The sequence below is a fragment of the Podarcis tiliguerta genome (assembly GCF_965153285.1).
Source record: "Podarcis tiliguerta genome assembly, chromosome: 2".
Lineage (NCBI taxonomy): Eukaryota > Metazoa > Chordata > Lepidosauria > Squamata > Lacertidae > Podarcis > Podarcis tiliguerta.
Window position 1 is genome coordinate 110,011,106 of NC_139535.1, and position 11,333 is coordinate 110,022,438.

At 51.0% G+C, this 11,333-nt stretch overlaps 1 long non-coding RNA gene across 1 annotated transcript; it reads right to left on the bottom strand.

Annotated features, from left to right (window-relative positions):
- Positions 1 to 2,154: 2,154 nt before the first annotated feature.
- LOC310672218 lies at positions 2,155 to 10,966 on the bottom strand. Its single transcript, XR_014508473.1, has 2 exons — positions 9,892 to 10,966; positions 2,155 to 2,577 (listed from the first exon to the last, which is right to left on the bottom strand). It is a non-coding gene; the product is annotated as an uncharacterized lncRNA (long non-coding RNA).
- Between the last annotated feature and the right edge of the window lie 367 nt (positions 10,967 to 11,333).

The following is an 11,333-nucleotide window of genomic DNA, read 5'->3' on the forward strand; positions in this document are numbered from 1 at the left end:
TCGGTACAGTCTATACTGACTGTCAGTGGCTCTCCAGGAAATCAGAAAGGGATCTCTCCCAGCCCTAACTGGAAATGTCACAAATTGAACCTGGGATCTTCGGCAAACATGCTCTACCACTGAGCTACAGCCCTTCCTCTATTCTCTTCACTCTCTGTTGGGGCATTCATGTCTTTAGCAGAAGTTGACCAGCAGAAATTCAACAGGTGTGGCCTACTAAACATTTTCCAAGACAACAAGGCCCATTTACACCACAAAGAACTCATAACCCACCTACTTTCAGCAGCCAGAAACACAATAACTAGACACTGGAGATACCTGTCAGGAGTAAGCATGGACCAATGGTACCAAATAGTAATGGAAACAGCCCTACTTAAAAAATTAACCAATAAACTGAAACTAACATGGGGACAAGCAGAAGAAGATGCCTTTACCCCGGTATGGCTCCCCTTTATCACATACACAGCCAAACAAGACAACGACAATAATCCACCAACAGCATACAAATCAATATGGCTAACCTGATCCAAAACACCCACCCCACTCACACATGAAAACAAAGACCACCACAGCCAATCACAAACAAACAACCACATCCTAGGCTAACCCCAACCTCTCTCACCACCAAAGGAACACAAGTGAACAGCACAAGCAACGCTGACACCAAACCCTACATACATTAAGCATAACAGAAACATCGCCAACCGACCCCACCCATCTTCCCTCCCTCCACCCCTTCTTTTTTTTCCTCCCCCTAATGTCTCAACAAATGAAACAGATTTGTAAAAATGTTACATGGAAAAAATATGAGAGACATTACACTTACTTCTGTAAAACAAGAAAATCTTTAATAAAATTAAAAAAAAACCAACAGGTGTGGCTTTGGGTAGCATAGAGATCCCTTGATGTCAAAAAGCTTCCTATGGTGAATTTCTGCCTATCATTCATTTATCAATGAAAGCCACAAGAAGGGGAAAATTGGGGTGTAGGGCAGCTGAGGGGGAGGAGGCAGGCAGACTCGTCAGGGGTCCCACAGAGCGTCCTGCCCCAGTTGACCCCACCCCAGGGCACAGGGTACGCACACTGCCCCAGGTGCCCGATCGGCTTGTTCTGCCGTGGGCTGGCACTGAGGGGTGTAGCTCAGGAGTGGGGGGGGGGGCGGCTTGAGCAGCATCTGGAGAGGCCTGGGTTGCCACAGTTTCAGGAGGTTCCCCATTGCTGCTCTATGTAACTCACACGTGCAAAGTCACCACCTGTTACTGCATTGATAGGGCTAAACAACAGCAGCCTTTTCTTATCCTGACCCCTCTGTGGCTTTGTTTACCCAAAGAACAGGAAAAGTCTCAGCAGTGGATTGGCCCCAAAGTTAGGCTGCCTCATCTAGGATCTAGGAGTTTTGGTTAACCACAAACTTGACATGAGCCAACAGTGTGATGCGGCAGCTAAAAAAGCCAATGCAATTCTGGCTGCATCAATAGGAGTATAGCATCTAGATCAAGGGAAGTAATAGTGCCACTGTATTCTGCTCTGGTCAGACCTCACCTGGAGTACTGTGTCCAGTTCTGGGCACCACAGTTCAAGAAGGACACTGACAAACTGGAACGTGTCCAGAGGAGGGCAACCAAAATGGTCAAAGGCCTGGAAACGATGCCTTATGAGGAACGGCTAAGGGAGCTGGGCATGTTTAGCCTGGAGAAGAGGAGGTTAAGGGGTGATATGATAGCCATGTTCAAATATATAAAAGGATGTCACATAGATAGAGGAGGGAGAAAGGTTGTTTTCTGCTGCTCCAGAGAAGCGGACACGGAGCAATGGATCCAAACGACAAGAAAGAAGATTCCACCTAAACATTAGGAAGAACTTCCTGACAGTAAGAGCTGTTCGACAGTGGAATTTGCTGCCAAGGAGTGTGGTGGAGTCTCCTTCCTTGGAGGTCTTTAAGCAGAGGCTTGACAACCATATGTCAGGAGTGCTCTGATGGTGTTTCCTGCTTGGCAGGGGGTTGGACTCGATGGCCCTTGTGGTCTCTTCCAACTCTATGATTCTATGAAATATCCTAAGAAAAAAGCACACCAAGAACTCAGGCCAATGCAAGCTTCAATAGTGGGAGTGGTCCCTACTCGCAAATCAATAGCCAATAGTAACAAAAACTAATCCATTCAAAAGTATGTCTTCTGACAAGGATTACAAACTCAAACAGAGATTACAAACTCTAACAGAGATTACAAACTCAAACTCATAAAGATACGTATAACACAATAATTCGTTACAGAGTTAGAGATAAGAGTTTATGAGTAGAGATAAGTTCATGTTACTCCACAGTCAGATTCGATGTGGATGTCTTCACAGAGCAGAATTCAGGAGTCAATTATGGACTGGAAACCAGGACAGGGCCCTGTTTCGATGTATTCACCTTCACCAGCTAATTTTTAAAGGGTCGTGTAAGTTTGAAGGCTTTGGGATAAATATATCCTGTTATTTTCTACGTTTCTCAGGGATAACAACTACGTGTGGGTAGATCAACGTGTATCTTGAGCCTTTCTGTCAAATATCCTGGCATTTGCACATCAGCCTGCCCTGTAAGGTGAGAGAAAGGGCAAAAATACCCTTTATGGACAAAACACGGCATAATGGACCTGTAGGAAGTCTCCTTCTTCCTTCCTTCCTTCCTTCCTTCCTTCCTTCCTTCCTTCCTTCCTTCCTTCCTTTGAGGTTACTGCTGCTATAAGCAAGTGGTATTAGCCGCGGCCGAGCTGGCCCTATTAGGAAACACTGAAAAGGTCATCATAATTAAGCACGGATTTTATTTATAAAGCACCAGCCAACTCCCATCTCCCTTGGCCAAGTCACTGGAGGCTCAGTACAGGCAGTTTAAAGGGACGATTAAAAGAAAGTCACGACAATATAGTTCACAGTCACCTTTCCTTAGCATATATTCCATGCTATTAATTAATGGATACTATCAGGGGGGCTGTTATCCCATGGCTGTCACTTTCTGATTGATGTGGGCAAAGGGAGCCCATGCAGAGACGAGGAAGGCGAGATCTTCTAGCAAAATGGGACATCTCCATGGGCAACCTGGAGTTCATTCATCACAAATGAACAGCATCTTTAGTTAGGGCTGGAAAAGACTCTCTGCTTTAAACTCCGGACAGCTGCTGCCAATCAGTGTAGAGGATACTAAGTTAGATGGACCAATAGTCAGACTCCGTAGAAGGCTACTTTCTATGATCCCAGCTCATTCTGTCCTTCAGAATCTAGACTCACATCTGCACTATACACTTAAGCAATATTATATCACTTTAAACAGTCATGTTTAAAAAATACTGGGAGCTGGAGTTTATTAAAGGTGCAGGGAGTTGACTCCTATTCTTCTCACAAAGCTATAATTCCCAGAGTTCCCTGGGAAAGGGGGATAAACCACTCTGACAACTGCAGCTCCCTGAGGGGAATAATTTTCAGCATCCATAACAAATTACAGCTCCCAGATTTCTTTGGGGGAAGCCATGACTGTTTAAAGTGGAATAGTATTGTTTAAAATGTGTAGTACAGATGGGGACCTGGAATGCAGTAAAGAGAATCTAGAGTGCAGTAACTTCAACTTTCCCCCCCTTTATTTACTCCATCATTTTCATCTGAGTCTAAGAATGCAAGAACCAGTGCTTTCTTTCCTTAAAAAACATAATGTTTAGGAGTACTCACATTTTGACTCAAGAAAATCACCGCGAAAGGAAATGAAGCCACCATTGGAGGTGATAACAACAAAACTGACCAATCACTGTGCTACATTCCAATTCCTACTTCACACATTAAACACCCGCTTCCATCTGAGACTCAAGAAACACTGTGACAGGAAATGAGGCTGCTACCAGGGGTAGCAACAGAACTGACGATTCACCGTGCTAGAGAAGAAACTAAAATTTTAGATTAACAAAATGTTTAGGGGTATGCATACCTCTGAGTCCCCTCCCCCTGCCACCCCAAAAGCACTGGCAAGAACAATACTGGTTCAGCATCCCTGCTTCCCATAGTGACCAATCCATCTGTCTATCCAGCAGACCCCTCATTTTGCTTTCTCTCAGCCAGCTTCCCATCCAGACAATAGCATGTATCACCATCTCTTTGTCTCTCCACTAAGCTCCCAAGGGTATGTTAAGCTCATCAATGGACGTATTCAAGAGCACTCTTGAAATTCAAAGCCAGTGTCCTCAATTTCTTTGCCTTGAAGATGACAAATAAGCATTTCCTGGCTTGTTGTTGAAATTAGCATGAAATATCTCTTTGCTCCTCCCAGCGGGCAGCAATAACACATCCACTTCACACGGCCTGGCAAGAGTGGAATCCCTGGTGCAGGTGTCATGTTTATGACACACTGCATGGTCACCCCTATATGACATTTGCACATCACACAGTCTAGTTCCTTTCCTTCTGTTCCTTTCCCAAGTCTTTTAGAGACGGAAGCTGTGGAGTAGTACAAAAGGAACTTTCACAACCAATCCAAGGCACAGTTGCACACCCACCGTGATTCTCCCCGCTGGATCTGTGCTCTGGCAGACACTGTGGTTGTGAAGATGACGGGACAATGTCAGCAACAGGTTTGAGCAAGCGCTTGGGCTAGAAGCTCTCCATGGACACCCTTCCCAGAGTGCCCCACTGTTATGTACTGATGTTCTCCCCCTGGGCCAACAGGGGGATACTGTAGATAGTTTTCACTCAGGTCCACGTCAGTTATTTTAGGCGGGAAACCCTGGGTTGTTGTTGATACAATGTTGACAGCCGGCTCCTATAAAAGCAGGCCGGCTGAGCTGTTTGCTGTTCAGTTCTGTCCAGCTACAATAAAGAGCTGCTCTGGAGAAATCACTGTGTCATCTACTATGTTCGCCCACAACTTAACACTGGCGACGAGGATGGGATCGATGGACATCAGAGCACAGCCAGATGCAGCCACCCTCTGAGCAGAGCTGAATCACTGAGCTGAATCACTGAGCGAAATCACTGAACAGAACCAATTCAGAGCTGACTGTTCTGGCTAGAGCTCGGTGTTCCATCCATCGCCCTTCACGCCGGCATCAGAACCATGGCTTCACTTGTGCCTCTACCGCCATTTGCGCCAGCCTCTGAATCATGGGACTCCTACCTCGCTCGGTTCGACTGCTACCTCCAAGCCAATGAGCTGACGCAAGTATCACAGGAGCGTAAGCGGGGCCTATTCCTCAGCCTCTGTGGGCCTGAGGTGTTTGAGACGGCCCGAGCATTGGTTGCACCTGAAGCAGTCCAGGCAACACCGTGGGACATGATCCAAGAGAAGCTCCGCAACCACTATGCACCAAAGCCGTCCAAGATTGCTGCCCGCCATGCGTTCTACCACTGGAACCAGGCAGAGGGGGAGTCAATCAACAACTACACCACCGCCCTGCGACAGGCTGCAATGCACTGTGAGTTCCAAGACTTAGACGATGCCCTGATGGATCGAATCGTCTGCGGGGTCCGGGACATCCATCTGCAACGGCGTCTCCTCGCCAAGCCAGACCTCACGCTACATAAAGCCATTGAGGAGGCTGTGGCCTCAGAAGCTGCTGAACGCTCCGCCCAGGAGATCCGCAAGTCCAGCAGCCCGCGTCTTGCTAGGAAGCCAGTTCCAGTGCATCACAAAGAGGCCAGCAGTGATGAGGCATCCTCCAGTGAAGACGATGACGTGCACCAGACAAAGCGGGAGCGCAGGAAGTTCCAACAGAAGTCCAAGGGCCAACCGGAATGTGCCGGCTGCGGAGGCAACCATTCCCGTGCCAAGTGTCGATTCAGAGACATCATCTGTAGGAAGTGTTCCAGAAGGGGCCACATCGCTAAGGTCTGCCGATCGGCTCCGTCTGACACCCCCCCTTCACCAACTCGCAAGTCCAAGTCTTCACTCCAGTCTGCCAAGGAAAGCTGTTTCGCTCTCACCAACTGCCGCTGCCCGTCTGGAACCACGATTGGCCAAACCTACTCGCCTACGCGACGCAAGCTGAACATCACAGTGCTCATTGAAGGAGCTCCATGTGACATGGAGATCGACACCGGGTCTGCCCTGTCCATCGTGTCTTGGAGCACCATCAAAAGACTGGTACCCAGAGTGTCCAAAAGGCAACTTGACTCTCACCGCGTACACCTGAGAGACTACCAGGGAAACGACATTCCCGTGGTAGGCGTTGGCCGGTTCCGGATCGCATTCAAGGATTTTTTGGGCCTGCTCCGGTTGGTGGTGGTCGAAGGCCAGCGGCCAAGCCTCCTAGGGCTAGACTGGTTTGATGCCCTCGGCCTGGAAGTCACCGGCATCAACTGCATCTCTAACGCAGAGACTGAGGGTCTGATCAAAGACTTTGCCGAGGTTTTTGACGGCACTTTGGGGCAATATACAGGTACGCCCATCTCCTTTAGCCTTGATCCACAAGTCGCCCCCATCAAGCTAAAGCCACGCCGGGTTCCCTTTGCTCTCAAGGCTAAGGTGGACGAACAACTGGACAAGCTGATCGCCCAAGGAGTTTTGGAGCCGGTTGACCACGCCAAGTGGGAAACCCCCATCGTCACGCCTGTCAAGCCAGACGGGTCGGTGAGAATCTGCGCTGACTACAAGTGCACGATCAACAAGGCACTTCAGCAGCACGCTTATCCGGTTCCTGTTGTCCAACACCTGCTGCATTCCCTGGGTGAAGGTAAGGTCTTCGCTAAGCTGGACCTTGCCCAAGCCTATCAACAACTGCCCATCGATGATGCCACTGCTGAAGCCCAGACGATCGTCACCCACCGAGGGGCATTCCGTTGCCGCCGGTTGCAGTTCGGGGTGAGTGTGGCTCCTGGCATCTTCCAAAGCCTTATGGAGCGTCTCCTGCAAGGGCTTCCGGGCGTGGTACCATATTTTGATGACGTCTTGGTGTCCGCAGACTCACACCAGCAGCTGTTCGAGCGCCTCCGTGCCGTGCTGACCAGGTTCCAAGAGGCTGGGCTCAAGGTAAAGAGGGAGAAGTGCCAGATCACCGTTCCACAGGTGGAGTTCCTGGGCTATCTTATCGACGCCTCCGGACTTCACCCGACCACATCCAAGATCCGCGCTATCCAGCAGGCCCCCATCCCAAAGAACAAGACAGAGTTGCAGGCGTTCCTGGGGCTGCTGAACTTTTATAACATGTTCCTGCCCCACAAAGCCACGGTGGCTGAGCCTCTTCACCGACTCCTCAGCACAAAGACGCCTTGGTCCTGGGGTCATCGGGAGATGGCGGCCTTCAACGCGGTCAAGGCTCTTCTTTCATCGGTCAGTGTGCTGGTACAGTACAGTGAAGCCAGGCCGCTGGTCCTTGCCTGCGATGCCTCACCTTTTGGCATCAGCGCTGTCCTTAGTCACCGTTTTCCAGACGGAAGAGAAGCACCGCTCACCTACTTTTCCAGGACGCTATCTCAGACGGAACGGAATTACAGCCAGCTCGACAAGGAGGCACTGGCACTTGTGGCTGGAGTGAAGAGGTTCCATGAATACCTCTATGGCAGGACTTTTGACCTCATCACTGACCACAAGCCGCTCCTGGGCCTCCTCGCCGGTGATCGTCCAACTCCACCGGTCCTCTCACCGCGCATGCTGCGATGGACTGTTTTCCTGGCTGCCTACCACTACCGGCTCGTCCATCGCCCGGGGAAATCGATGGGCTATGCTGATGCCCTCAGCCGTTGCCCTCTTCCAGCATTTGTGGAAGACCCGGCTCCAGCTTCATCGCTCCTCCTGATTGAGGATCTTCCGGAAGCGCCTGTATCGGCTGCCACTGTGGCCTCCGCATCTGCCCAGGATCGCACCATCAGCCGTGTGCTCAACTGGGTGTGGAGGGGGTGGCCACAAGGGCCTTTTGCATCGGAGTTCCAGCCCTTCACAACCAGACATCATCGCGGCTGTCTGCTGTGGGGAGACCGCGTCGTGATTCCCCAAAGACTCCGTCAACGCGTCCTGGAGGCTCTGCACGTTGGCCACCTGGGAATTGTCAAAATGAAGGCGTTGGCTCGGTGTTACGTCTGGTGGCCTAACATGGACGATGCCATCACTGCCTGGGTGTCCGCCTGTCAAGCGTGCCAAGAATCAAGGCCTGCGCCACCGGCAGCTAAGGGACACACCTGGGAGACACCAAAGACACCCTGGTCGAGGGTGCACATCGATCTGGCTGGCCCCTTTCACAGCCGGACCTTTATGGTAGTGGTAGACGCCTATTCCAAATGGCTGGAGGTGGCCCTGATGCCCTCCACCACTACCGAGGCCGTCATCCGGGTGCTGCGAGGACTCTTTGCGACGCATGGGTGTCCTGATGTCCTTGTCTCCGACAACGGACCGCAGTTCACGTCAGGCACTTTTGAGCAGTATCTTTTGGGACTGGGCATCCGCCATGCCCTAACAGCACCATTTCATCCATCCAGCAACGGGCAAGCGGAGAGAATGGTGCGCTCGGCAAAAGAGGCACTGGCGCGCCTGGACCGGGGAGACTGGCACGAGCGGGTCGCCGAATACTTGTTCGTGCAACACATCACCCCTCATGCGGCCACAGGGCGGAGTCCTGCTGAACTGCTTATGGGCCGCCGCCTCAGGTCACCGCTCGACCGGCTGCACCCGGACTTTGCCGTGGCTGAACCCCCAGGCTGTGCCAACGCGCCACGGTCTTTTGTTCCAGGAAACCAGGTCTTTGCCCGGAACTATGTGGGGGACATTCCTTGGGTGCCAGCCACAGTAGTGGGAGTCACTGGACCTCGCTCGTACCAGGTGGCACTCGAAGACGGACGCTTGTGGCGCTGGCACATAGACCAGCTTAGGCGCAGGGTTGGGGACTTGGACACTACCGTGGTGCCCCCAACTGCGCTCGTGGCTCCAGAAGAGAAACTTACAGATGGCGAGGCTCCACCTACACCTCCCTCGCAAACTGCCAGCGTGGAGCCGAACCAAGCCGCTTCAGGGGGTCTGCCAGACTTACCACAGACTCAGACCACTCCACTTGCGGAGGCTCCGTCCACAGCAGTGGATCCAGGGGATTTGGGTTCAACGCCACCTACGGTCGCACCACAGCCTCAGCAAGAATTGGGTGGCCCTCCGGACTTGGCTACCAGTCCCCGGCGGTCTGGCAGAGTTTCCAAGTGCCCAACTTATTTAAAGGACTATGTTGTTGGACATGTATCACTGTTGGTTTAAGTATGGGAAATGTAACCGATATGCTTTTTGTGCCTAATTGAACCATTACGTGTAGTGCTATCGTCAGTTCCCCTAGATCAGTGGTTCTCAATCTGTGGGGCCCCAGATGTTGTTGGACTACAACTCCCATCATCCCTGACCGCTGGTCATACTGGCTAGGAATGATGGGAGTTGTAGTCCAACAACATCTGGGGACCCACAGGTTGAGAATCACTGCGCCTAGATCAAAACAGCAGCACCTGTCAGAGAGAGGGAGAGGGAAGACAAGGGTCACTATGGCATTTCTTCACAAGAAACCCACAGCCAATTTCTTCACAAGAAACCCACAGCCAATGGCAACAGCTGGGGAGGCTATGGTGGGAAGGTAAACGATGTTACCGTGTGCTTTGGTTTCCATCCCGATGTTCCGTTGCACCAGAAGCGGTTTAGTCCTGCTGGCCACATGACCCGGAAACCTGCCTGTGGACAAACGCCGGATCCTTCAACCTGAAAGCGAGATGAGCGCCTCAACCCCATAGTCGCCTTTGACTGGACTTAGCCTTCTAGGGGTCCTTTACCTTACCTTTTTTAAAACCTTTAGATGGATGAACGGTCAGACTCATTCTAAAGCAGGGGTAGGCAACGTGGTGCTATCCAGATGTTGTGGACATCTCCCGTCATCCGTGGTCAAATGCCACAAGGGCACCAACATTGTTTACCTGTGGTCTAAGGCAGCTTCTGCATCCCTAGGTGAATAGGCAGTAACAACAAGGAGCAGGAGGCGAAGGAGCAGGCATTGTCAGTGGCCCCTGCTAGGACAATAGCCTCAACAAGTGTCCAGTGATATCTACCCAAGATACCAGCCTGGTGAACTGGCTCGGGAGCCTTTTAAAAACTGCAGACCTTTTTATGCACCCTCCTCGACGCGCCAGCATCATGTGGTAAGAAAGCCGAAGCGTTTTCATTCTGCTACACTCTGTGAGCCCTGTAACAGGCAAGAAGCGGAACAAGGTGTAAGTCAAGTTGACGCATACATAAAGGAATAAAACCATGAATTGTACGCCCCCCCTGAATAATATCGCCAGGCGTCAAACCACTTTATATATCTTGGGTGGTAAAGTGGGCCCTCACTCGAGGGATGGCAGGAGGAGGGCAGGTGAGGAGAGAGTCTGGGGCAGCAGACATGAAGGGATGGGCGTGAATTCTGCACGGAAGCTTCTGGTAATGGATGCCATGGTTACGGTTGCCCGGGCAACCACTGCACACATCCATTTCGCTGCACAGGGGCTGAAAGTGAATGACAATTTGGAAAGCAGCAACCCAGAAGAATCTAGGAGGCCTTAAAGAAGATTGATAGGAAAATCAATGCCTTATATATAAAAAAAGGCCAGGTGACTGATCCACCTGAAAGGAGGCTGTTTATTTGCCCAGCAAAGCCAGGAGGCTTGAGCAAAGGGATGGAGCATTATTTGCAGGCATCCCTCCTCCATCTTTGCGCCCTTCTCTGAGGCACCAGATTTCTTTTATATAAAAAAAATCACCACCCATCTATGCAATTCACTATCCGTCCCCCCCAAAAAATCCACTGCCGTGTGCATGGGCTGAGGGATCAGCCATAAACTTTTACTACCGTTGGTTCTCCATTCAGGAAATAACAGGTTCATAAACAGACCAGACAGTCCAGAGCAGTCAACTTAGACTCCGAGCAGGCGCTCTCTCTCTGCAGCAGCTAAGGAGGCAATTCCGAGAAGCAGCCAGACTCACGATCCAGTCGCTCCCACCTCGCCTCCCCGTTCTCCCCCAATTGCTGTTTACGAGAGGGGAGCCGTTTCTCGTAACCATCCATTTTGGAAGAGTCTGCTTGATTAAAGAATCACATTGCCAGGCACGCTTTTTGGCGGAAGGCAAAGGGAGCCACTGTTGTTTTTCTCCTCTCCTGGAACTTCTGGGGCTGGACCAGCTACTGGAAACGGAAGGGAAACATGTGGAGGAAGAGTGTGTTGTTGTTGTTGTTGTGTGTGTGTGTGTGTCTGTGTGTGCATGGAGGGAAGGAAAGAGGGTGTGCATCTCCTCCCCCCACCCCCAACCAGCTAGCTTTCCAAACTACACCTCTGTGCTATGTGGAGTAATATGTGAACCACACAGAATGTTTGTGGGGGGA